The 24,783-nt window shown below is 42.1% G+C and overlaps 1 pseudogene; it reads right to left on the reverse strand.

Annotated features, from left to right (window-relative positions):
- Positions 1-23,424: 23,424 nt before the first annotated feature.
- On the reverse strand, positions 23,425-23,518 carry LOC112629638 (annotated as a pseudogene).
- Positions 23,519-24,783: the final 1,265 nt, after the last annotated feature.

Consider the following 24,783-nt stretch of genomic DNA (forward strand, 5'->3'; position numbering starts at 1 on the left):
ATTTTCAAATAAATCTAATGGAAGTAGTTGAGATATGTTCAGGATTACTGTTTCTGGAGTTGGAATCTTAAGTTTTGAAATGTTGAAACCAAAAAGACAAAAATTAAAACATAGACTTTAGGTCCTCATTCACACCCAGTTCTCAAGAAGCAAGTGGAGCACTTCAAATACCTTGGCTTGTCTGTCCCATCCTGCCGCCTTCTCATCTTTTCATGCTTTTGAAGACACCATTTACAGCTCTGACTCAGCCCTATTTTGTATAAAGTAATATATTGATTATTCAGAAATAGACAGTACATTTTTTAATTACCCAAGGACTGACTGCTTTGTCCATTTTACTGTTGGTTATCTTCAGTAGAGAATAGTAATAGGGCAGAGAAGAAAAGTATGTATTTTGCCTTAGTCAGTCCCACCACCACAATGGACTATTGGGATATTTTCTAAAAAACCAATCAAATTGCCCATGATCTATTACCTCACAAATAATTAGTGCCACCTATGGTACTCAAATGCACAGCTTTTGAAACTTTGTGTAGATGACAAAAGCTCTACTCAAGAGTTTTTGTTAAGACTGCCTAGTTTGAGTATCAGTCAATTGCCTACACCTCTAAACAATAAGTGCCAATGTCTCAATTTTCTCACCCTGAATGATAGAACCCTTTATCAAATGCCAGGGTTAGAAAGCCTGGAAATAAGGCCGGGCGCGGTGGCTCACGCCTGTAATCCCTGCACTTTGGGAGGCCGAGGCGGGCGGATCACGAGGTCAGGAGATCGAGACCATCCTGGCTAACAAGGTGAAACCCCGTCTCTACTAAAATACAAAAAAAATTAGCCGGGCGCGGTGGCGGGCGCCTGTAGTCCCAGCTACTCGGGAGGCTGAGGCAGGAGAATGGCGCGAACCCGGGAGGCGGAGCTTGCAGTGAGCCGAGATGGTGCCACTGCACTCCAGCCTGGGGGACAGAGTGAAGACTCCGCCTCAAAAAAAAAAAAGAAAGCCTGGAAATAAAACTTAAGCACAGACCTTCAAGTTTTTGAAAAGCATAAGCCTAAATTCAGATAAATCACACTGATACATTGTACTGTGCATAGAAAGTTGTAGGTGGCGTTCAGGGAAGACTTTGATTTTAATAAAGCAGTATTTAGTATTGAAGACAAACACTTTATTTTCAGAATTCTGCCAAGTAAAACAAAAACTGCCAGTAAAATAATATTTTGTAAATGCCAGGCAAGCTTCTGGCTATCGAAAACATCTGAGTCATTTATTCAGTAGACAATATTATCCTTGATCCAGGTTTTTTGCCAGCTATAAGGGAATCCCTGTCCTTGAGAGGCTTATAGTCTATAAGTAACATTACAGAATTCGTTAGCACACCCATTCGTTGTTAATTTTACCTAGATAAACGTTGATTGCTACTGGTGGAAACTGTAACCAGCCTTTGGGCATTTTAAAGGGCGACATGTGGCATACCTTTTTTTTTTTTTATAAGAATTTAATGTTTTTCAAGATTGTAGTGTTGATCAGCGCAACAATTCAAGTGTGCAAAGTAACAGGATAGTTTGCCTCTTCACTTTACCCCTGGATAAAGGCACTTGAACTGCCTGTCACTGATTAGCAGATACTGACTTGTTGCCATTAAGTAAACTTCTGTGTGCTCTATGAAAGTTTTTTGTAATTTTCTTGAAATTGTGATTTTTCACTGACAGTAATGACAACTTTAATGTATGTAATTGTCTATGCATTTTAAGTTAAACTGCCTAAAATGTGATTTGAGACATATACATTTGTTTGTATTATAAATTGTAAGCAATCAGTTTGAGATACTAGGTTTTATCACCTGCTGCTGTATTTGTAAACAAAGACAAATGTTGCTTTAAGAAGTAATTATAATTAGGAATAGGCTATGGATGTGATACTTGATATTTTTTAAGATAAACTTGTTTGCTTTTGTGTATTATACCTGGAAACTTTTTTTAAAAAATGTATTTTCATGGTTTCACAGATATTTCATGTTATTTTATTCTTTAGGCCCAATTCTGGGCTTCTCTGAGCAAGTCCAGAGCCTGATTAACTGCAAATTTGTTGTCAAAAAGGAAGAAAAAAGGGCCTGAGATACCTCTTTGCATGTGACCTGCATTCACTAAGGATGTCTGGAAACCACCCTTCCTCCGCAAACCCTCTCAGCAACATGGTGTCCGTTGTGATTTTCTCTTCTTTCAAGGCTAGGCTACTCTTTGTAACCAGATTATCTGTATATGCGATAATATGAAGTCAGGGAACTTTCTCTGCCCGTCCCTACTCCCCTCACTCCCCCACTTTCTGTTATGAAAGATAGTTGTACTTTTATCATTAACTGCTACGCATTTAGTGAGGGTCACATTATTAAACCTGGTGGAGTTCACCATTTTCCCACAGGAGGTTTTGCTGGCATTCCTTGGAACTCCCAATTTCAGTAGGGCACTGAATGAATGAATACTTTGCAGTACTACTTTTGGAAGGAGTTTCTGCTTTTTGCCTTATAATCGGACAAAATGCAGCTGTAAAATTTTAAACTGTTTTTGATGTGTTATTCAATATCCCATGAAAGTATTCACCTAAAGTGGAGTTATGAAATGGATGGTGATATAATAAGACCATTCTGGAGCAGAGCCAGTTTCTTTTTTTCCTGTTGTGAGATGACATGGCTCTGACAAACATGTTATTGTGGGTTACCTGACCCAGGCAAGTCCTTTTTTTTTTTTTTTATCACCGTATTAATACTCTTAGCAGCAATCCTTTTGCAACCGATCTCTAAAGCGAAACAGAATTCTAAATATTAGCTCACTTATTTTAAATAAGGCATGCAATAGAATTCTAGTGCCAGAAGAGGATTTGGGTCATCTCATAGAGCTTATTCCTGTGGCTTTTGTTTATTTTTGACAGTCTCACTCTGTCAGCCAGGCTGGAGTGCAGTGGTACAATCTCAGCTCACTGCAACCTCTGCCTCCTGGGTTCAAGAGATTGTCCTGCCTCAGCCTCCTGAGTAGTTGGAATTAACAGGTGCACGCCACCAGTCCTAGCTAGTTTTTGTATTTTTACTGGGGTGGGGTTTTGCCATGTTGGCCAGACTGGTCTCAAAACTCCTGACCTCAGGTGATCCGCCGGCCTCAGCCTCCCAAAGTGTTGGGATTACAGACTTGAGCCACCATCCCTGGCCCTCCTGTGGCACTTAAAGTTTTTTCTCTCATTTGGGAAAATTGATTTTCCCAGAGCTGAGGAGAGGATCAAGTAAGTAGAGCTTATAGCGCTTAGTCTCTCCTTGCTTTCCCTAGAGTAGTTCCACTCTGCACTTTATGTATTTTCCATACCGATAAGTTGTTTCAGTACAGGGAGAGATTTGCTGCTTTTAAGTTTCAAAAAAACTGCCATTATAAATGACCATGTCTCTTACTTGAGGTTTATTTAGATCATAGTCAAAGGTTCCCAAGTATAATAGAATCAGGTCATCTGGGATTCTAAGCCATACTTAGTTTTACATAAGAAAAAAGGAAATAGAACCTTTTAAGTTTTACTCTGATTATGTTTTATGTCAGAGCTTCTCATTTTATTTAATGGTCATTTAGTCTAGCTTTCCTTAAAGATACGTAGATTTAAAAGCCTCTCTAGAGATAAGGAAACCAAGTTTAAAAGAGATATGCAGTGACTCATGCCTGTGTAAACCCAACACTTTGAAAGGCCAGGGCAGGAGGATCATTTGAAGCCAGAAGTTTGAGACCAGCCTGGACAACATAGCAAGACCCCATCTCCACAAGCCAAAATTGAAGGATTAGCCAGGTGCAGTGGCGTGTGCCTCTAGTCCCAGCTACTCAGGAGGCCAAGGCGGCAGGATCACTTGAGCCCCGGAGTTAGAGCTACACTGCACTCCAGCCTGGACGACAGAGCAAGACCCTGTCTCTTAAAAAAAATTTAAAAAAAAGGTTAAGTTCCCAGAGTCATACCACATAAATAATGAACCAGCTCTTCTGTTATCAAGGCTTCGAGTTTATCCACTAGGTTGTATTTTTTTGTTCAGGCATCTAGTACTGCAGTTCTCCTTACAAAACTATATCTGGACAATCAAATATATCTAAATTGAATGTTATGTAGCAGAGCTCACACATGTAGTGAGTTTCATTGGATATTCAGTTAGAAAAAAGCTAATGGTTATGTTTGAAATGCTTTGTTTTGTGAATAATCACAGTTCTTAAAATGCTAACCTAGAACTTGTGTTTTCATAAAGGCAAATGTTCAAAGGTGTAGCAGTTAAGACTGGGTTTAAAATGTGAATGTGAGAATTAAGAAAAGGTAGTAGATGATCAAACCACATTGGAGACATGGGTATCCAGCTACCCTGCAGTGGTACACACTAGGCCAAGGCTGTCAGAGAAGCTGAGACAGAAGAGGTCTCTGTTAGCAGTGGATGGGCAGCCAAGATGTACAGGAACTGCACAGAGTGTGGAAGAGTCAGAGTGAGGTTCTGCCAAGCACGGCGTGACAGTTCTTTTTTTAAACGTGCCAATGCAGGACATGCTAAGTTAAAATATCTTAACTGTTGCTTAGTTACTGCAACACACAAAACCCCCAAGTACTAAGCTTAATGAATCACCTGCATCCTTTCTTGAATGCTCAAATCTACAAAAAGACCAAACTGCATGACTAATGATTAGAATTCTTACTTGGGCTTTTTATAGAAGTGGGATGAAGAGGACTTGTGCTAACTAGGAAAAGCAGCTTCCCAACATAAAATTTCTCGTCTGAAAGGTGTTAGTAAGTCTCCACCTCCAATGCATCTGTGATCAGATTCTAAAGGGCAGCCCTTCGTGGTTCAGCAAGCAACATAATTGCTGGGGATTCACAGGGCAGAGTTTGTATTTTTATTTGTTACTTTTCTTTTTAAATCAGTGTTGGGTTGTGAATTTATTTTTTAGAGTTTTTATTTTGAGCTTTGAGCTCAGCTCTGGTGTGTGATTTAGGGCAATTGATTAGCTTCCTGTGCTCACTTCCCTTAGCTATAAAAATAATAATGCTCAAAGTACCATGAGGGAAAAAACATTCTTCATTCCCTCTAGTCAGAGATCCACTGGGTATGTTAGCATACCCCAAACAATGCACATCTAATATAGTATCTCTATATGAATATTCCTTTTTTAAAAATCAGATTCTCACCCAGGCGTGGTGGCTCATGCCTATAATCCCAGCTACTTGGGAGGCTGAGGCAGTAGGATCACATGAGCTCAAGAAGCAGAGGTAGCAATGAGCCATGATGGCACCACACCTGAGTGACAGAGTAAGACCCTGTCTCAAAAAAATAAAAATTAGATGATCACCTTTAAGGATTAAATGTTGCACAATGTGATTAGTGTTATGCGTGTCCGTGTGAAGAGACCACCAAACAATCTTTGTGTGAGCCATAGGCTGTTTATTTCACCTGGGTGCAGGCCGGCTGAGGAAAAGAGTGAAGGGAGACAGGGGTGGGGCCGTTTTACAGGGTTTGGGTAGGTAAAGGAAAATTACAGTCAAAGGGGGTTCTTCGGCGGGCAGGGGTGGGGGGGTCACAAGGTGTTCAGTGGGGGAGCTTTTGAGCCAGGATGAGCCAGGAAAAGGAATTTCACAAGGTAATGTCAACAGTTAAGGCAGGAACAGGCCATTTTCACTTCTTTTTTTTTTTTTTTGAGACGGAGTCTTGCTCTGTCACCCAGGCTGGAGTGCAGTGGCCGGATCTCAGCTCACTGCAAGCTCCGCCTCCCGGGTTCACGCCATTCTCCTGCCTCAGCCTCCCGAGTAGCTGGGACTACAGGCGCCTGCCACCTCGCCCGGCTAAGTTTTTGTATTTTTAGTAGAGACGGGGTTTCACTGTGTTAGCCAGGATGGTCTCGATCTCCTGACCTCGTGATCCGCCCGTCTCGGCCTCCCAAAGTGCTGGGATTACAGGCTTGAGCCACCGCGCCCGGCCCATTTTCACTTCTTTTGTGGTGGAATGTCATCAGTTAAGGCAGGAACCGACCATCTGAATGTGTACCTGCAGGTCGCAGGGAATATGATGGCTTAGCTTTGGCTCAGAGGCCTGACAATTAGCTCTTACTTCATATGGTGGGGGAAGCAGGGAGTACACGATGTGATCCTAATATGTATCAACCACCAACCTTGTGCTCTAAGCAAGTGGTTATATATCCCAGTTGGATATATGGCCTGGAATCATTCTGGTTTGTTTGCCAGGTATGCTTTTTTTTATTTTTATTTTTATTATTTTTTTTTTGAGATGGAGTTTTGCTTTTGTCCCCCAGGCTGAAGTGCAGTAGTAGCGTGATCTTGGCTCACTGCGACCTCCACCTCCTGGGTTCAAGCAATTCTCCTGCCTCAGCCTCCCAAGTAGCTGGGTTGACAAGTGCCCGCCACCACACCCAGCTGATTTTTATATTTTTAGTAGAGACGGGGTTTCACCATGTTGGCCAGGCTGGTCTCGAACTCCTGACCTCAGGTGATCCACCCACCTTGGCCTCCCAAAGTGCTGGGATTACAGGTGTGAGCCACCACACCTGGCCTCCAGGTATAATTATTAAAGCACCTTCTTTGCATCCACAAAAGTGTCCTGATGTTTGTGATAAGTTACATGGTTGTCCTAAATACAACAACAACAAAAGAGTACCAGTGAAGATTTTGTTTATTTCCTCAGAGAAAAAAACTTGTGCTAAAAAACATGTTTTACCACAGAAGTTACCCCTTCATTCACATACAGTCAGCCGCTTGTATCTGTGCGTTCTGCATCTGGGGATTCAACCAACCTCAGGTGGAAAATATTCCAAAGAAAAACAACAAATAATACAAAATGAAAAATACAGTATAACAACTATGTGCTAGCATTTACATTGTATTAGGTATTCTAAGTAATCTAGATATGATTTAAAGTATAAGGGAGGATGTGCATAGTTTACAGGCAAATACTACATCATTTAATATCAGCAACCTGAGCATCTGTGGATTTTGGTATCTGAGGAGGGTCCTGGAACCAATCCCCTGTGGATACTAAGAGATGACTATATTATTTAGGGTGTTGCTCATACTGCATCCTATAAAGGTGAAGAACCATATCCAAGTCACTGAATTGTAGCTACATTATCTTCAGTAAGTCCCAATGGCAAGAAGCAAGCACGTTTCAGTTCTGGAACAGGGAGTCATGTCTTCTAAGATAGAGGAGCTAGATAAAGAAAGAGGGTTGGAACAGGGCTTTCTACTTTTCTGGGCATCTCTCCAAAGGTTTCTACCACATAGCCACAATTATGTCTTTTTCCTTGCCAAGTCAGAAAACAATTTCCCTTAAAGCCCCAAGTTTTTTCCCCAACTTAATCCCCTTACAAACTGAGTAGTACCAAAAATTATGTCCATTTTATTTTATTTTAGAGATGGGTTCTTGCTATGTTTCCCAGGCTGGTCTTGAACTCCTGGCCTCAAGCAATCCTCCTGCCTCGGCCTCCCAAAGTTCTGGGATTACAGGCATGAGCCACTGCGCCTGGCTTATGTCCAATTTTGGAGGATCTTGCTGCTGCATACAAGTATTACCAAATATGTAATAGAATTACATTTCATTTCCTCCAACCCGGGGGTGACATACACGTTTCGTTTCTTTTTTTTTTTTTTTTTTTTTTTTTGAGATGGAGTCTCGCTGTGCTCCCAGGCTGGAGTGCAGTGGCGTGATCTTGGCTCACTGCAAGCTCCGCCTCCCGGGTTCACGCCATTCTCCCGCCTCAGCCTCCCAAGTAGCTGAGACTACAGGCGCCCGCCACCACGCCCGGCTAGTTTTTTTTTTTTTGTATTTTTAGTAGAGACGGGGTTTCACCATGTTAGCCAGGATAGTCTCGATCTCCTGACCTCGTGATCCACCCGCCTCGGCCTCCCAAAGTGCTGGGATTACAGGCTTGAGCCACCGCGCCCGGCCCACGTTTCGTTTCTAATTCACAGTAAAGAGGGACTAGGGAACAGTGAAATTATTATTTCATATGGTACTTGAATGGCAGGGAAATGGCAAAAACTTGTTAAATCATTTCAGAAATACCTAGTGGCTGATATTTGGTCAACAAGTGGTTGATATTTGTCAACTTTTTGGTGCTTGAGGTGCATTTTTGAATACTAGAACTTGTGGTTCTCCTGTAAGGATTAAATGCTTCAGGCGTTACCACGCTAGTATTCATCAGGGTGTTTGAGGAGAGCATCTGCTGCCATGGCCAAGTTCTCTCACATAGTTACACAGCAAAGTTCTTAGTTGCCGGAAACAATCTGTCTGTGGCCCTGGCTTCATGTCACAGTCACCTCTTCACTCCTGCCGTTTGCATCTGCTCTTCTCCATCTGCAGCACTGGTCATCTTAACATTCTGGCAGTCACTGCCACAGAAGTACATGTCCTCAATTTGTGGCAAAATTTTGCACATCAACACTTTAATGACACATCTGCTCTCAGCACACTATTAGGCTGCAGCACTGTGGTTGCAAAGTTAGAACAGAAAGCAGCTCACTGAGAGTATCAGTTAATATTGAAAATGAAACTTCAAAATACATGTTTGAATATTCATTTGCTGCTAGCACCTTTTATAACATAAAGTACTTAGGAATTACATCTGATATACAGTAGTCATCAGAAAAATTATCGCTTTCAAACAACTAATACTTTATAATGAAAAGCATGTTAGCATTGCCGGGGGAGGAGTGGAAGAAGGATGCAGTGGGGAGAGGATAGATTCTGGATATATATACACATATATATATACACATACATATACACATACACACACACACACATATATATACACACACACACACACACACTTTTCTTTTTTTTTTTCTTTTTTTTTTTTTGAGATAGAGTCTCGCCCTGTCACCCAGGTTGGAGTGCAGTGGCACAATCACGGCTTACTGCAGGCTTGACCTCCCCTCAAGCAATCCTCCCACCTCAGCCTCTCTGGTAGCTAGGACTACAGGCAGGCTCCACTAGGCCCAGCTAATTTTTTTTGTAGAGACGGGTTTTCACCATGTGGTCCAGGCTGGTCTTGAACTCCTGGGCTCAAGCAATCCATCCAACTCTGCCTCCCAAAGTGCTGGGATATTGCAGGCGTGAGCCACCGTGCTTAGGCTAAGATTCTGGTAATATTCTATTGAGTTGAGTGGGGTAGTAGCTATACATGAGTATTCATTTGACTTATTTAACTCCAAAGGTATATCATTCTCTTGCATATATAATTTACATGTTTTTAAAAGTATATGGGACCTGAGCACCTAATATTGAAAGAAAACTCCAGTTTTACTTAGACTGCCTTTGAGAGAGGCAGACAGGCCTAACTTCAGTGGTGACTGATGTCTGAGGCATGTAACAGTAGCACGAGGCTGTGCCTAGCATCCATGGTTTCCTTTTATGCTGATAGCTGAAAATCTCAATTACTTTAGGAAACAGAGCTGTCATTTAGAACACAAGAGCATAAAAGGGTCTTCCCAGTAGTCCACTCAGTCTAGTGTCCTGTCTGACAATGGCATCCAGAAATGTTTTTGTGAAAGAGCATAATTGGGTCATAAACCCAGCATGCCAGACCCAGCTCTGCACCAATGGGGAGGTGATTGTCAAGCATTCGATTGTGTAAGGCATTGTGTTGAGTCAGTACAATGAGAACTGTAGAATAAAGATAGCCCCACAAATACAGAAGACAATAGGGATAGTATTTTTCATTGTGCTATTAGGGAGAAAAATGAGAAAAACGTAATTAGAGTGAGGACTGAGGCAGCGTAGTACAGAGGTAGACAGCAGGCTGAGCATGGTGTCTCATGCCTGTAATTCCAGCATTTTGGGAGGCTGAGGCGGGTGGATCACTTGAGGTCAGGAGTTTGAGACCAGCCTGGCCAACATGGTGAAACCTCATCTCTACTAAAAATACAAAACTTAGCTGGGCGTGGTGGTGCATGCCTGTAGTGCCAGCTACTTGGGAGGCTGAGACAGAAGAATCTCCTGAACCTGGGAGGCGGAGGTTGCAGTGAGCCAAGGTAGTGCTACTGCACTCCAGCATGGGCAACACAGTGAGACGCCATCTCAAAAAAAAAAAAAAAAAAAGAAAAGAAAACAAACAAACAAAAAAAAGAGGTAAAGAGCACAGGTTCTGGAACCTGGCCAGCTGTGTTTAAATCCTGACTTCACTGCTTACTATATAGTTCACACTGGCTGAATTACTTAACCTTGCAGTGCCTTCGCTTATTCAGCTATAAAATGAGGGCCAAGCGTGGTGGCTCATGCCTGTAATCCCAGCACTTTGGGAGGCTGAGGCAGGCGGATCACCTGAGGTTAGGAGTTTGACACCAGTCTGGCCAACATGGTGAAACCCCGTCTTTGTTAAAAAATACAAAAGTTAGCCAGGCGTGGTGGTGGGCGCCTGTAATCCCAGCTACTCGGGAAGGTGAGGCAGGAGAATTACTTGAACCTGGAAGTTGGAGGTTGCAGTGAGCCAAGATCGTGCCATTGCACTCCAGCTTGGGCAACAAGAATGAAGCTCCACACAAAAAAAATAAAAAATAAAATAAAATAAAATGAGGATTACACTCATGCCTAACTCCACAGGGTTACAAGAATTAAATGAAGTCATCCATGTGAAGCAGTTGGCACCTGACATCAGATAACGAGCTTATTATGGGAGCTGAAAGGCATTTTTCTAGGTATTGGGCCTACAAGAGTGTTACAGTTTAGCAGAAGAAACAGAAAAATGAGCAGGCCATTTTCATCTGGTGTGATGTTACTGATGCAGGAGGCACGGATTGCTCTGAGTACACCCGAGGAGCACCTAATAGTTAAACAGCTACCATTTGTTGAACACTGATGTTTCAGACAGTCACCCACGTGCTTTGTTTTCTGTTTTCTCCCTTAGCAATGCCGTATAAGCCCCGCCCCTTATCCAAGGCCTTTACTCACACTCACTGTGTCCTCACAACCACGTAAACAAGGGGTAAAAGTCACAGCCTGTGGAGTGCAGAGCCATGCTCTTTCCCCTTTATCATGCAGGGCACCATTAATATTTTAAGGCACTTCAGAAAAAGACCTGTCTCGGAGAAAGAGTCCAAAAGAACGTCTGTCTCCTCACCTCACACTACTTTGCGCCTGGCCATATTTCCAAATCAATTCCACACCGTTTGAAAGCAGCTCACCCTGGGGATGGATTAGGAAAATCATCGCAAGCCCAAGACCTGGGTATGTGAGTGAGTTTCGGCAAGCGATGAAGGGCAGGCAGGCACCCTGTCTGGGGAGAAAGTCCAGTGTCACAATTGTACCTCTGAGTAGCCGTGTTCCCAACATTCCAGAGAACAGCTCCACCCTGGAACAGTTTTCATGAGTTATCCGCACTGACGTCAGCCACATACCTGTGAACACGACTTGCTTCTTGGCTGCCCACAGCTGCACTGTTCCTTCTTGCTGGATTTTGGGAGTACACATGAGCTATTCATTACAGAGTTTCAGGCCCACTAGCAACTCTGAACACCTCATATTCTAAAAGAGCACGGCTTTTCCCAGCTCATTTGGGATTACACGAGAGATTAGCCTGTGTCCACAAAGGCCAACAACTACTCTGACTGGGGAATTGGCAAGAGAAGCCTTCCTCGAATGAGTCTTGAGGGATTTGAGCTTTGGACAAAGGAGTTGATAAGATTTTCTCCTAGGGCAAAGGAAGATAGAATAGGCCTGAGATAAATGAGCAAAGATATTTTAGCACCTAGGTTTCAGTCATTCAACTTACTAGTATGTATGTATTTATTATTTATTTTTATTTATTTTTTTGAGATGGAGTCTCACTTTGTCACCCAGGATGGAGTGCAGTGGCACAATCTCAGCTCACTGCAACCTCTGCCTCCTGGATTCAAGCAGGTCTCCTGCCTCAGCCTCCCAAGTAACTGGGATTACACAGGCGCCTGCCACCACACCTGGCTAATTTTTGTATTTTTAGTAGAGAGGGGGTTTCACCATGCTGGCCAGGCTGGTCTCAAACCCCTGACCTCAGGTGATCTGCCCGCCTTGGCCTCCCAAAGTGTTGGGATTACAGGTGTGAGTCACTGCGCCCAGCCTATTTTTTTTTGTTTTTTTTTTTTGTTTGTTTGTTTTTTTTTAGATGGAGTCTTTTTAGATGGAGTACAGTGGCACAACCTCGGCTCACTGCAACCTCCGCCTCCCGGGTTCAAGCAATTTTCCTGCCTCAGCCTCCCGAGTAGCTGGGACTACAAGTGCGTACCACCATGCCCAGCTAGTTTCTGTAATTTTAGTAGAGATGGGGTTTCACCACCCAGCTGGTCTCAATCTCTTGACCTTGTAATCTGCCTGCCTCGGCCTCCCAAAGTGCTGGGATTACAGGTGTGAGCCACTGTGCCCGGCCTATTTATTTTATTATTTTTTTTTTGCGGGGGGGACAAGGTCTTGCCCTGTTACCCAGGCTGGAGTGCAGTGGCTCAATCATAACTCACTGCAGCCTCAAACTTCCTGGCTCAAGTGATCCTCCCCGCAACCTCAGCCTCCTGAGTAGCTGGGGCTACTGGTGTGAGCCACTAACTGATATTTTTTGACTACTTACTCTGTGCCACGTGCTGGAAATTCAATACTGAATAAGTTAAATGGTTTCTGCCCTTGTGAAATTTACAAGCTAGTGGAAGAGACAATCACTGAATAATATAAATTACATTTGTAGTAAACAATGGGGAAATAATGTATAACCCAGTATTCTGGAGTCAAGGAAAGCTCACCAGAGGAAATGACATTTGAGTTGCAATTTGAAGGCTGAGCAGGATTCAGGCTGGAGCTATGCTTAGGGAAGTGTGCAAGAAGAGACTGCAAAAAGACCGAGGGGGAGAGACAATCCTGTGTGCAGGACGGTACAGGTCAGGCGCAGCGATACCTGCCTAAATGTAGATAGTGTTGGGGCCAGAGGACGTGAAATGGAGCATGACAGGGCGGGAGACCTATGATTGGCTCTGTTTCTGTCCCTATATTCTGTCTACCAGATTAAGTTAGCTATTCTCCCATCTACAATGCAGAGAGCTCCAGTAAACTCAGTTTTAAGTTTTAGGATCCCTTGGCTCTCCAGGCTAACCATACAAGGGAGAGGCTTCGCACAGATATTTGGGTTCCCTGGTGTTCTATTTTTCCAGCCAGGTGGAAGAGGAAGTCTTTCTTTTTTTTTTTTTTTTTTTTTTTTTTTTAGACAGAGTTTCACTCTTGTCACCCAGGCTGGAGTGCAATGGCGTGATCTCGGCTCACTGCAACCTCTGCCTCCCGGGTCCAAGTGATTCTTCTGCCTCAGCCTCCTGAGTAGCTGGGATTACAGGCATGTGCCTCCACATCCGGCTTCTTTTTTTTTTTGAGACGGAGTCTTGCTCCTGTTGCCCAGGCTGGAGTGCGGTGGCGCATTCTCAGCTCACTGCAACCTCTGCCTCCCAGGTTCAAGCGATTCTCCTGTGCCTCAGTCTCCTGAGTAGCTGGGATTACAAGCATGTGCCACCACGGCTGGCTAATTTTGTATTTTTACTAGAGACGGGGTTTCACCATGTTGGTCAGGCTGGTCTCAAACTTCTGACCTTAGGCAATCCACCCGCCTCAGCCTCCCAAAGTGCTGGAATTACAGGCGTGAGCCACTGCGCCCGGCCACATCCGGCTAATTTTTATATTTTTAATAGAGACGGGGTTTCACCGTGTTGGCCAGGCTGGTCTCAAACCCCTGACCTCAGGTGATGCACCCACCTCAGCCTCCCAAAGTGCTGGGATTACAGACATGAGCCACCATGCCTCACCTGAAGTGTCCTTGTTATGAACATAATATCTTTCAACGTGCCTAATATTTGTCAAAGAATTAGTCTCAGCACTGTGCTGTTTAGGAGGTAGGACATTATTCCTGTATTTACTCAAAAGGAGAAATTAGAAAAACCCTTGACTGCTTAATTTAGTCAGCTCATACCCCAAGTCATTTCAATTTCCCTGTCTTGCTTCTTGTTGCCGCTTTAAAAAACAGGCTGGGCGCGGTGGCTCATGCCTGTAATCCTAGCACTTTGGGAGGCCGAGGTGGGTGCATCACCTGAGGTCAGGAGTTCGACAGCAGCCTGGGCAACATGGTGAAACCCCGTCTCTACTAAAATACAAAAAGTTAGTCAGGCATGGTGGTGTGTGCCTGTGGTCCCAGCTACTTGGGAGGCTGAGGCAGGAGAACTGCTTGAACCTGGGAGGTGGAGGTTGCAGTGAGCCAAGATCGTACCACTGCACTCCAGCCTGGATGACAGAGTGAGACTCTGTCTCAAAAAAAAAAAAAAAAAAAAAAAAAAAAAAACAACACACACACAAAACAAAAAAACAGAAAACAAAAAAAACAAAACCAGAAAAGTGGGATGTTTATACTTTATAAAAGGTACCCAGAGGAATTTCAGTTCAGCTCTTCAGTCTATGTCTGCTGTAGTAAACAGCTATACTTCCAAGGCCTCGCACAGAGCAATCCCCAAGGCAGCATTTCCCAAGGTGTGTTTTATACAACACCGATTTCTAGAGCTGCACCTTGAGTAAAGGATTCCATGGATCAGTAAGTTTGAGGACGCTGAATGTGAAATCCATTCATGAAGAAGTACCACCACATCAGTACATTAAGGGGCTAGCAAGTCCTATAGTAAAAAAACAAAAACAAAAACAAAACAAAACAAAACAAAAACAGTATTTCCCACGTACTTAATCACAGGAACCCTTTGTTTGAATAACTGCTTATTTCTATGGCAAGACTACCTGAGATTATTGCTCGTTTTTATTTTATTATTTTTTTGAGACAAGGTCTCACTCTGTCGCCTAGGCTGGAGTGCAGTGGCGCAATCTTGGCTCACTGCAACCTCTGCCTCCCGGGCTTGGGTGATCCTCCCACCTCAGCTTCCCAAGTGGCTGGGACCACAGGTGTTTGCCACCATCTCCAGCTAATTTTTTTATTTTTAGTAGAGATGGGTTTTTTGTCACATTGCCCAGGCTAGTCTCAAACTCTTGGGCTCAAGCAATCTTCCTGCCTCAGCCTTCCAAAGTGCTGGGATTACAGGTCCATCCCTGCTTATTTTTTATTTAACATTTATTCAGCATTGTATGCAAAGTAAGTGTAGTGTCATAGAGAAATGAATAACAGAAGGGAAGGGTTTAATATACATTTGATATATAGTTTCAAAATATTCAATTCTTTTGTAGAAGAAAAGAAATGGGATGAACTCATAAGATATCAAGTATAAATCAGTAATTAGCATATAGAAAATGTGTGGGTTAAACATAGATGAAAAGAGCTTGGAGAACCAAGAGTACACGTGGTAATAAACATACATAAGGGGGACCTGGGTACTAAATAGTGATACATTAAATACCAATACTCACAAGTCTTTAATATGGTTACCCATTGGTGATACCTAGCCTGGCTTCATGTGTTCTCTGCCCAAGTAACAAAAATCCATGGCTGTTCAACAGACTAATGACAAGCTACAATTTTGGCCAATTGCTTCTCTCCAATAGAGCAAATATGTACCATTAACCCAGCACCTCCTCCTTCCCTTGCTTGAACCTCACCATTGGCCTGGAAGTCCCTCACAAGGTTAAACATAAAGTTACTGTATGACCAGCAATTCTACTCCTAAGGATATACACCCAAGAAAAATGAAAATATATGTCCACACAAACACCTGTGCACAAATATTGACAGCAGCATTGTCCATAACAGCCAAAAAGTAGAAACAACCTAAATGTCCATCAACTGATGGGTAAACAAAATGTGGTATTCCCATCAATGGAATATTATCTAGCCATAAATGGACATGAAATTCTGATACATGCTATAACTTGATGCACCTTGTAAACATTATGCTAAGTGAAAGAAACCAGTCACAAAAGGCTGCATATAGTGTGATTCTATGTATATAAAATGTTCAGAACAGTCAAATCTATAGAGGTGGGTTGATGGCTGCCAGGGCATGGGGAGAGAGAAAAAAATGAGAAGTGACTTCTAATGGGTACAGAGTTTCTTCCAGGGAAATGAAAATGTTATGGGATTTGATAGTGATGATATATGCACAACTCTGTGACTTGTGTACAAACCACTGAATTATATACTTTAAAAGGGTGAACTTTATGCTACATGTGTTATATCTTAATAAAGTTGTTATTAAATCAATCTATACAGTTCACCATATTACAGACTAAAAAAGAAAACATAATGATCTCAACAGATGCAGGAAAACATTTGAAAAAAATCCAACATCAATTACTGATTTATAAAAAACCCAAAAACCAACCAACCAAAAAACCTCTTAGCAAACTAGAAACAGAAGGGTATTTCTTCAACCAGTTATAGGATATCTAAAGCTAACATCATACTAAATGGTGAAAGTCAATGCTTTCCCTGTAGAATTAGGAACAAGGCAAGGATGTCTGCTTTCGTCACCTCTACTCAACAATGTGCTGGTTTGAGCCAGTGCAATAAGGCAAGAAAAAGAAACAACAGACAACCTGACTGGAATGGAAGGAGTAAAGCTGTCTATTCATACAGATGACATGATTATTTAGCAAATCCCATGGCATCTACAAAAAGAGCTACCAGAACCAAAAAGTGAGTTTAGCAAGGTTGCTGGATATAAGTTCAATATAAAAAAAACCAGTTGTATTTCTTTTCTTTTCTTTTCTTTTTTTTGAAAAGGAGTGTCACTCTGTCACCCACACTGGAGTACAGTGGTACAATCTTGGTTCACTGAAACCTCTGCCTCCTGGGTTCAAAGGACGCTCATGCCTCAGTCTCAGGAGTAGCTGGGATTACCAGGGTGTGCCACAATGCCTGGCTAGTTTTTATATTTTTAGTGGGGACAGGCATTTCACCATGTTGGCCAGACTGGTCTCGAACTCCTGACCTCAGACGATCCGTCCACCTTGGCCTCCCAAAGTTCTGGAATTACAGGCATGAGCCACTGCGCCCAGCAGTTGTATTTCTGTATACTAGCAAACAATTGGAAATTGAAATTTAAAACAATGCCACTTACACTAATACCAAAAATGTCAAAGGCATAGCAATAAAACTAACAAATGACATGCAAGTTCTGTACATTGAAAACTATAAAACATAGCTGTGAGAAATTTAAAAGATCTCATTAAATGAAGAGATAGTCCATATTCATGAATCAGAAGATTCAACATGGTTAAAATGTCATTTCTCCCCAAATTTGCATATGGATTCAATGTTATGCTAATCAAAACCTCAGCAGATTTTTAGTGTAAAAATCAACAAGCTGATTTTAAAATTATTAATAATTTGGAAATGCAAAAGATCTGGAATAGCTAAATAACTTTGGAAAAGAAGAAAAGTTTTAAAATACATTTCCTGGCTTCAAAACTTATTATAAAGTTACAGTTATCAAGACATTATGGTATTGGTATGAAGATAGACAAATGAATCATTGGGGAAAAAAAGAGTGTAATGGTAAATTGATTTTCAACAAAAGTGCAAAAGTGATTTTATAAAGGATAGTCTTTTTTAACAAATGCAAAAACACAGGCTATCCATAGGCAAAAATATTAACTTTGATCCATACCTCATACCATGTACAAAAACTAAAAATGTATTATAGACCTAAATGTAAAACCTAAAACTATAAAACTTCTAGAAGAAAATACAGGAGAAAATCTTTATGACCTTAGATTAGAACAACAAAAGCACAATCGATAAAAAAAAAAATGATAAATTGCACTTCACTGCAATTGAGAATTTTTGTTCTTTGAAAGACACTGTCGGCAGGGTGCGGTGGCTCACGCCTGTAATCCCAGCACTTTGGGAGGCCGAGGCAGGCGGATCACGAGGTCAGGAGATTGAGACCATCCTGGCTAACACGGTGAAACCCCGTCTCTACTAAAAATACAAAAAATTAGCCAGGCGAGGTGGCGGGCGCCTGTAGTCCCAGCTACTCGGGAGGCTGAGGCAGGAGAATGGCGTAAACCCGGGAGGCGGAGCTTGCAGTGAGCTGAGATCCGGCCACTGCACTCCAGCCTGGGCAACAGAGCGAGACTCCGCCTCAAAAAAAAAAAAAAAAAAAACAAAGAAAGACACTGTCAAGAGAATGATAAAGTTACAGACTGGAAGGGAGTATTGGCAAACCACATATCTAATAAAGGACTTGTATAGAATATGGAATGAAGTCATAAAACAACAATAAGAAAAAAAATTCCCCAATTAAAAAATGTGCAAATGATTAGGGCAGACATTACATCAAAAAGGCACATTGGTGAATAAGCATATTAAAATCACTCAGCATCATTAGTCATGAGAGAAATTCAAATTAAAAACACAAAGAGATACCACTACACACTTACTAGAATGTATACAATTAAAAACAGGACTAGGCGTGGTAGTTCATGCCTGTAATCTCAGCACTTTGGGAGGCCAAGGTGGGGGGATCACTTGAGCCCAAAATTTTGAGACCAGCTGGGCAACATAGTGAGATCTTGTGTCTACAAAAAATAGAAAAACTTAGTCCGGTGTAGTGGCATTTGCCTGTAGTTCCAGCTACGTGGGAGGCTGAGGTTGGAAGATCACTTGAGACCGGGAAGTTGAGGCTGCAGTGACCCATGATCACACCACTGCACTCCAGCCTGGGTGACAGAGCAAGACTCCTGTCTCAAAAAACTAAAAATAAATAAAAATAAATAAATAAATAAAATTAATTTAATTAAAAACGCTGACTGTACCAACTGTTGGTGAGGATGAATGGAATTCTCATACACTACTGGTGGGAATGTAAAATGGTACAACCAATTGGAAAACTAAAAAGTTGAACATATACCTACCTAATGACCCACTCATTCTACTCCCAGGAGAAATATAAGTAGAGATGGTCTTCGACTTACAGTGTGGTTACATCCCAATAAACCCATCATAATTTGAAAATATCGTTAAGTGGAAAATGCATTTAATACACCTAACCTACCAAACACCATAGCTTAGTCTTGCCTACCTTAAATGTGCTTAGAACACTTACATTAGCCTACAGTTGGGCAAAATCATCTAATAAAAAGCCTATTTCATAATAAAATGTTGAATATCTCATGTGAATTATTGAATACTGTACTGAAAGTAAAAACCAGAATGAATGTATGGGTACTTGAAGTACAGTTTCTACTGAATGCATATTGCTTTTACACCATTGTAAAGCTGAAAAATCATAAGTCGAATCAATGTTAAGTCAGAGATCATTTGTATATGTCCATACAAAGACCTATATATAAATGTTTATAGAAATTTTATATCTAATATCTCCAAATTGGAAACAGCCCAAAATGTCCATTAATAGATAAATGGGCAAACAAATTTTGATATAGCCAAACAATGGAATACTACTTAGTAACTGATACCCTAAACAACATGAATGAATCTCACAACATAGCTGAATAAAGAAAGCCAAAAGAAAGGTATATACTATAGTATTCCAATTATACACGTAAGATTCTAGGAAATGCAAGCTAATCTGTAGACAGATAATAGATAGTGTTACCTGAGGACAAAGAAGGAGATTATAAACAGGTGTAAGAAAACTTTGGCCAGGCGCGGTGGCTCACACCTGTAATCCCAGAACTTTCAGAGGTCAAGGTGGGTGGATCACCTGAGGTCAGGAGTTCAAGACCAGCCTGACCAACATAGCGAAACCCCATCTCTACTAAAAATACAAAATTAGGGCCAGGCGCAGTGGCTCACGCCTGTAATCCCAGCACTTTGGGAGACTGAGGCAGGCAGATCACGAGGTCAGGAGATCGAGACCATCTGGACTAACATGGTGAAACCCCATCTCTACTAAAAATACAAAAAAATTAGCCAGGTGTGGTGGCAGGCACCTGTAGTCCCAGCTACTTGGGAGGCTGAGGCAGGAGAATGGTATGAAACTGGGAGGCAGAGCTTGCAGTGAGCCAAGATCACGCCACTGCACTCCAGCCTGGGCGACAGAGCGAGACTCCATCTCAAAATTAAAAAAAAAAAAATTTGCCGGGCATGGTGGCAGGCACCTGTAATCCCAACTACTTGGGAGGCTGAGGCAGGAGAATCACTTGAACCCGGGAGGTGGAAGTTGCAGTGTGCCGAGATCGTACCACTGCACTTCAACCTGGGCAACATAGTGAGACTCCATCTCAAAAAAAAAAAAAAGAAAAGAAAAGAAAAAGAAAAATTTTTAGGGGTTACGGATATGTTCATTAACTTGATTATGGTGATAGTTTCACGGGTGTATACACGTCAAAACATGATATTCTATACTTTAAATATGTTCAGTTTATACTACATGTCAATTACTTCAATAAAATGGTTTTAAAAATCAGAGAATAGAGTTTTCCAAAATAAATGGAGCATCTATTAAAAAATAATAGCTAATATTTATTGAACATTTACTATATGCCAAGCCCTATGCTAGTCGAGAGTTATTACATGAAAGACATTCCTTTCCTCTTCCCAGTAACCTTAGGAGGGAGGTACTACTATTTTTATTAAGTAACTTCCCCAAACATAAGCCAAATCATACAAGTAGATGCAAAAACAGAATTCAAACCCTGGACCATTTGACTTTACTACCTGCAGTCATAACCACTGTAAGACCTGGTCTGGGAGACCTAAAAGGAATTTGCATTGTAGTAGAGACATGGACAACTCCCTGCAACTTACAAGAGAATAAATGAAGGTGAGAGAAAAGGAAAATTTAGTGAAGATGAACCTATCCTCTTGCTAGAATCCAAGCTGGAACACTGACCCAATAGCGTCGGCAATGCTCTAGACGTGGGATCCTGTCAGGCCACTGGGGCAGCGGGAGGAAGGGAAGTCACTATTCAGACTGAAGGAGGACAAACTATGTGTGCTTGGTCCAGGTGAGCTCATCATTCAGGGCTCCAGCTTTTTCTGCCCATGGTAAAGACATTCAGAAGCAACTGAGCAAACATTTCAGCAATTCCAAGAAAGGTTTTTAGTTGAAAACCCTAAGGTTTAGAACCTGGAGAGAGTCCTTTCACTGTTCAGAATTCCCATCTCCTCGTCTCGAAGATGGAGAAGTGGAACTAGATGTTGCTGTGGTTCCTCCTAGGTTTTACATGCTCTTTCATGCCTGTTTTTATGGTTTTCCTAAAGCATATAAACACTCTAATGGGCATCTATGAAATGTCTAGTAGGGTGACTATACTCTCTTAGCAGCTCTGCTGACTACAGGAAAAAGTACTGAGCTTACAAAGCAGCATCATTAAATAACTAAAAAGAAAATCATTATGTTTGGATGCCTTTATGTTAATAGCTACTTTTCTGATTATAAAAGTAGTATATGTTAATTACAGACATTTTAGAAAATACAGACTGTGAGGAAAGAGTTAACATAGCAGGTCAGGTTGCATAACCTTGCCGGTTTCCAAGGGATCCATGATTAGCCCTTGGCCAATCACTGGGAATATAATCCTTAGAGAGTTCTTTGTGTTATTGATTGGTGATTTTGTTATACACAGCTGGAGCAATGAACCATGCCATACTGGTTTGTCAGGTTGCTTTCCATAAACATCAAGATTGAGGTTTCATTGTTAGGGTCCTGAGTTTTGCTTGCCATGGCTAATTGCATAGCAGGATATACTTACATTACCAGCTCCTCATAAAAGCCTTAGACTCTGAGATTCAGACAGTCTTTCACAGGCAAAGACATTCCACACATGTCCCTGCCGTTAACTGCTCGAGACAGTGAGTATTCCTGTGAGGCCTCAGACAACAAAAGACATTGGAAACCTGTGTTGAACCTCTCTGGACCCTGCTGATGCATGTCTTTTTCCTACTGCTCTTGCTATGTATACGTTGCTATAATAAACCTTAGTAGTGAGTACCTAACCTGCCATTTATTCTTTTTTTAAATTTACTTTTTTGAAATAGGGTCTTGCTCTGCCACTCGGGCTGGAGTACAGTGGCAGGATCTTGGCTCACTGCAGCCTCAACCTCCCAGGTTCTCGTGAGCCTGTTACCTCAGCCTCCCGAGTAGCTGGGACCACAGGTGTGTGCCACCACGCCTAATTTTTTGTAGAGACAGGGTTTTGCCATGTTGCTCAGCCTGGTCTCCAACTTCTGGGCTCAAGCAATCCACCCTCCTTGGCTTCCTGAAGTACTGGGATTTCAGGCATGAGTCACCCACCACGCCTAGCCAACCAGTGAGTCTCCTCAGTCCTTCTGGTGCATTGCTGAACTAAACTCAAAGAAAAAAGAAAATATAAATGAACCCAAATCCCTCCATCTAGAAATAACTATTTGGTTAAACGTAAAAATAGGTTTTGACCAGCCAAATTTTCTTTAAGTCCTTCAAAATTGTTAGGAAGCAAACAAACCTGCCAATTTAATTGATTATAAAAAGTTGCATTGTGGAGTATGGATTAAGTTTTATGGAAATCCATTATTAAGACTTAAAAGCTGGGTGAGGTGGCTCACACCTGTAATCCCAGCACTTTGGGAAGCCGAGGCAGGTGGATTACAAGGTCAGGAGATCGAGACCATCCTGGCTTAACACGGTGAAACCCCCCTCTGTACTAAAAATACAAAAAATTAGCCGGGCATGGCGGCGGGCGCCTGTAGTCTCAGCTACTCCGGAGGCTGAGGCAGGAGAATGGCGTGAACCCAGTGTGTCCAAACTTGGTTCCTTCCCGTGGATTCTCGCTGCAGACCCTCACGATAAGTGTTACAGTTCTTAAAGATGGTGTGTCCAGAGTTTATTCCTTCAGATGTTCAGATATGTCTGGAATTTCTTCTTTCTAGTAGGTTTGTGGTCTTGCTGACTTCACGAGTCAAGCCTCAGACCTTCCCAGTGAGTGTTACAGCTCACAACGGTAGTGCAGACCCAGAGTGAGCAGCAGCAAAATTTATTGTGAAAAGTGAAAAGAACAAGCCACGCACGGCATCAAAAACAACCCAACCAGGTTGCCACTGCTGGCGGCGGTGGCCAGTTTTTATTCCCTGATTTGGCCACGTCCACATCCTGATGATTGGTCCATTTTACAGAGCGCTGACTGGTCCATTTACAGAGTGCTGATTGGTCCATTTTACAGAGTGCTGATTGGTCTGTCTTACAATCCTTTAGCTAGACACAGAGCACTGATTGGTGCATTTACAATCCTTTAGCTAGACACAAAAGTTCTACAAGTCTCCACCTGACACAGAAGCTCAACTGGCTTCACCTCTCACCAGGAGGCAGAGCTTGCTGTGAGCCGAGATGGCGCCACTGCAGTCCAGCCTGGGTGACAGAGTGAGACTCCGTCTCAAAAAAAAAAAAAAAAAAAGACTTAAAAAATAACTTTACTGTTTTAAATGACTACCAAGATGTACTGAAGTTGGCTTTGTGACGTAATAATGCTTTCACTGATGATTTTGTTCTCAATTTGGATTTGGAATCTTCTTGCTCTACACCTTCAGAGAAACTTCTCTAGTAACAAACTATAGAAATGATCCCTGAAAGTTTAGTCTTGGAACCCAGCTTTTAAATTTGATTGATTCCTATGGGAAGAGATAGGACACTTTAGAAGAAATGTATGATAATTTATAATATACGCCAGGAATAGGTTATAGTGAAATGTCTGTGCCTGAGAGTTTTGGGAGAGAAATGTTGGGGAGGAAAGGGAACTAAACTAGCTAGCTTTCCTCACTTTGTAAATTACCATTCTGTGACAGCTTCCCACAATAATTTTAGTAACTACTAACTTTTATTGAGTACTTACTCTGAGTGAGATACTATTTTAAGTGCACATGTTTTCTTGTCTAATCTTTACAACAGCCTATTCAGCAAATACTACTATTTTTTAAGACAGAGTCTCACTTTGTCTCCCAGGCTGGAGTGCTGTAGCACAAAAAATGGCTCACTGCAGCCTCCACCTCCTGATCTCAAGTGGTTCTCCCACCTCAGTCTCCTGAGTAGCTGGGACTACAGGCATGTGCCACCATGCCCGGCTAATTTTTGTAGAAACGGGGTTTCACCATGTTGCCCAGGCAGGTCTGGAACTCCTGAGCTCAAGCGATCTGCCTGCCTCAGCCTCCCAAAGTGTTGGGATTACAGGTGTGAGCCACTGCACTGGCCAAATACTACCATTTTCTCCCGTACGTAAATGAAGAAACCAAGACTAAGCATAATTAAATAAAAGCTCATGAAACTAGTAAGTGGGGTGGGGCCGGGACTTAAACTGGAACCCAGAAGGTGAACTACTATACTTCAGGTCCCTTGATAGTTATTTAAATATGATGTCACTGCCACAAAATAGGTTTTGGAGTTGTGTTTTGTATCAGGGTTCTCCAGAGAAACTGAACACATAGGGATACACACACACACACACACACACTCAGATTTATTTTAAGGAATTGACTAACCTAGTTGTGGAAACTGGTAAGTCTGGAATCTGCAGAGCAGGCCAGCTTGCCAGAAATTCAGGTGTAGCAGGACAAGCTGCAGACAAAACTCCTCCAACACCGGATTAAAGAAGGAAGAGGTTTTTTATTCGGCCGGGAGCTTGGCTCTTAAGACGCGAGTCTGCTGAGGCTCCCGGCCGAATAAAAACCTCTTCCTTCTTTAATCCGGTGTCTGAGGAGTTTTGTCTGTGGCTCATCCTGCTACACAGGGAAGAGTTAGTGTTGCCATCTTAAATTCAAAATCTGCCCTCTGGAAACTCAGGTAGGGTTTCTATATTACGGTCTTGAGGCAGAATGGATTTTTTTCCAGGAAACCTCAGTCTTTGTTCTTAC

Source organism: Theropithecus gelada, chromosome 7b, assembly GCF_003255815.1.
Source record: "Theropithecus gelada isolate Dixy chromosome 7b, Tgel_1.0, whole genome shotgun sequence".
NCBI lineage: Eukaryota > Metazoa > Chordata > Mammalia > Primates > Cercopithecidae > Theropithecus > Theropithecus gelada.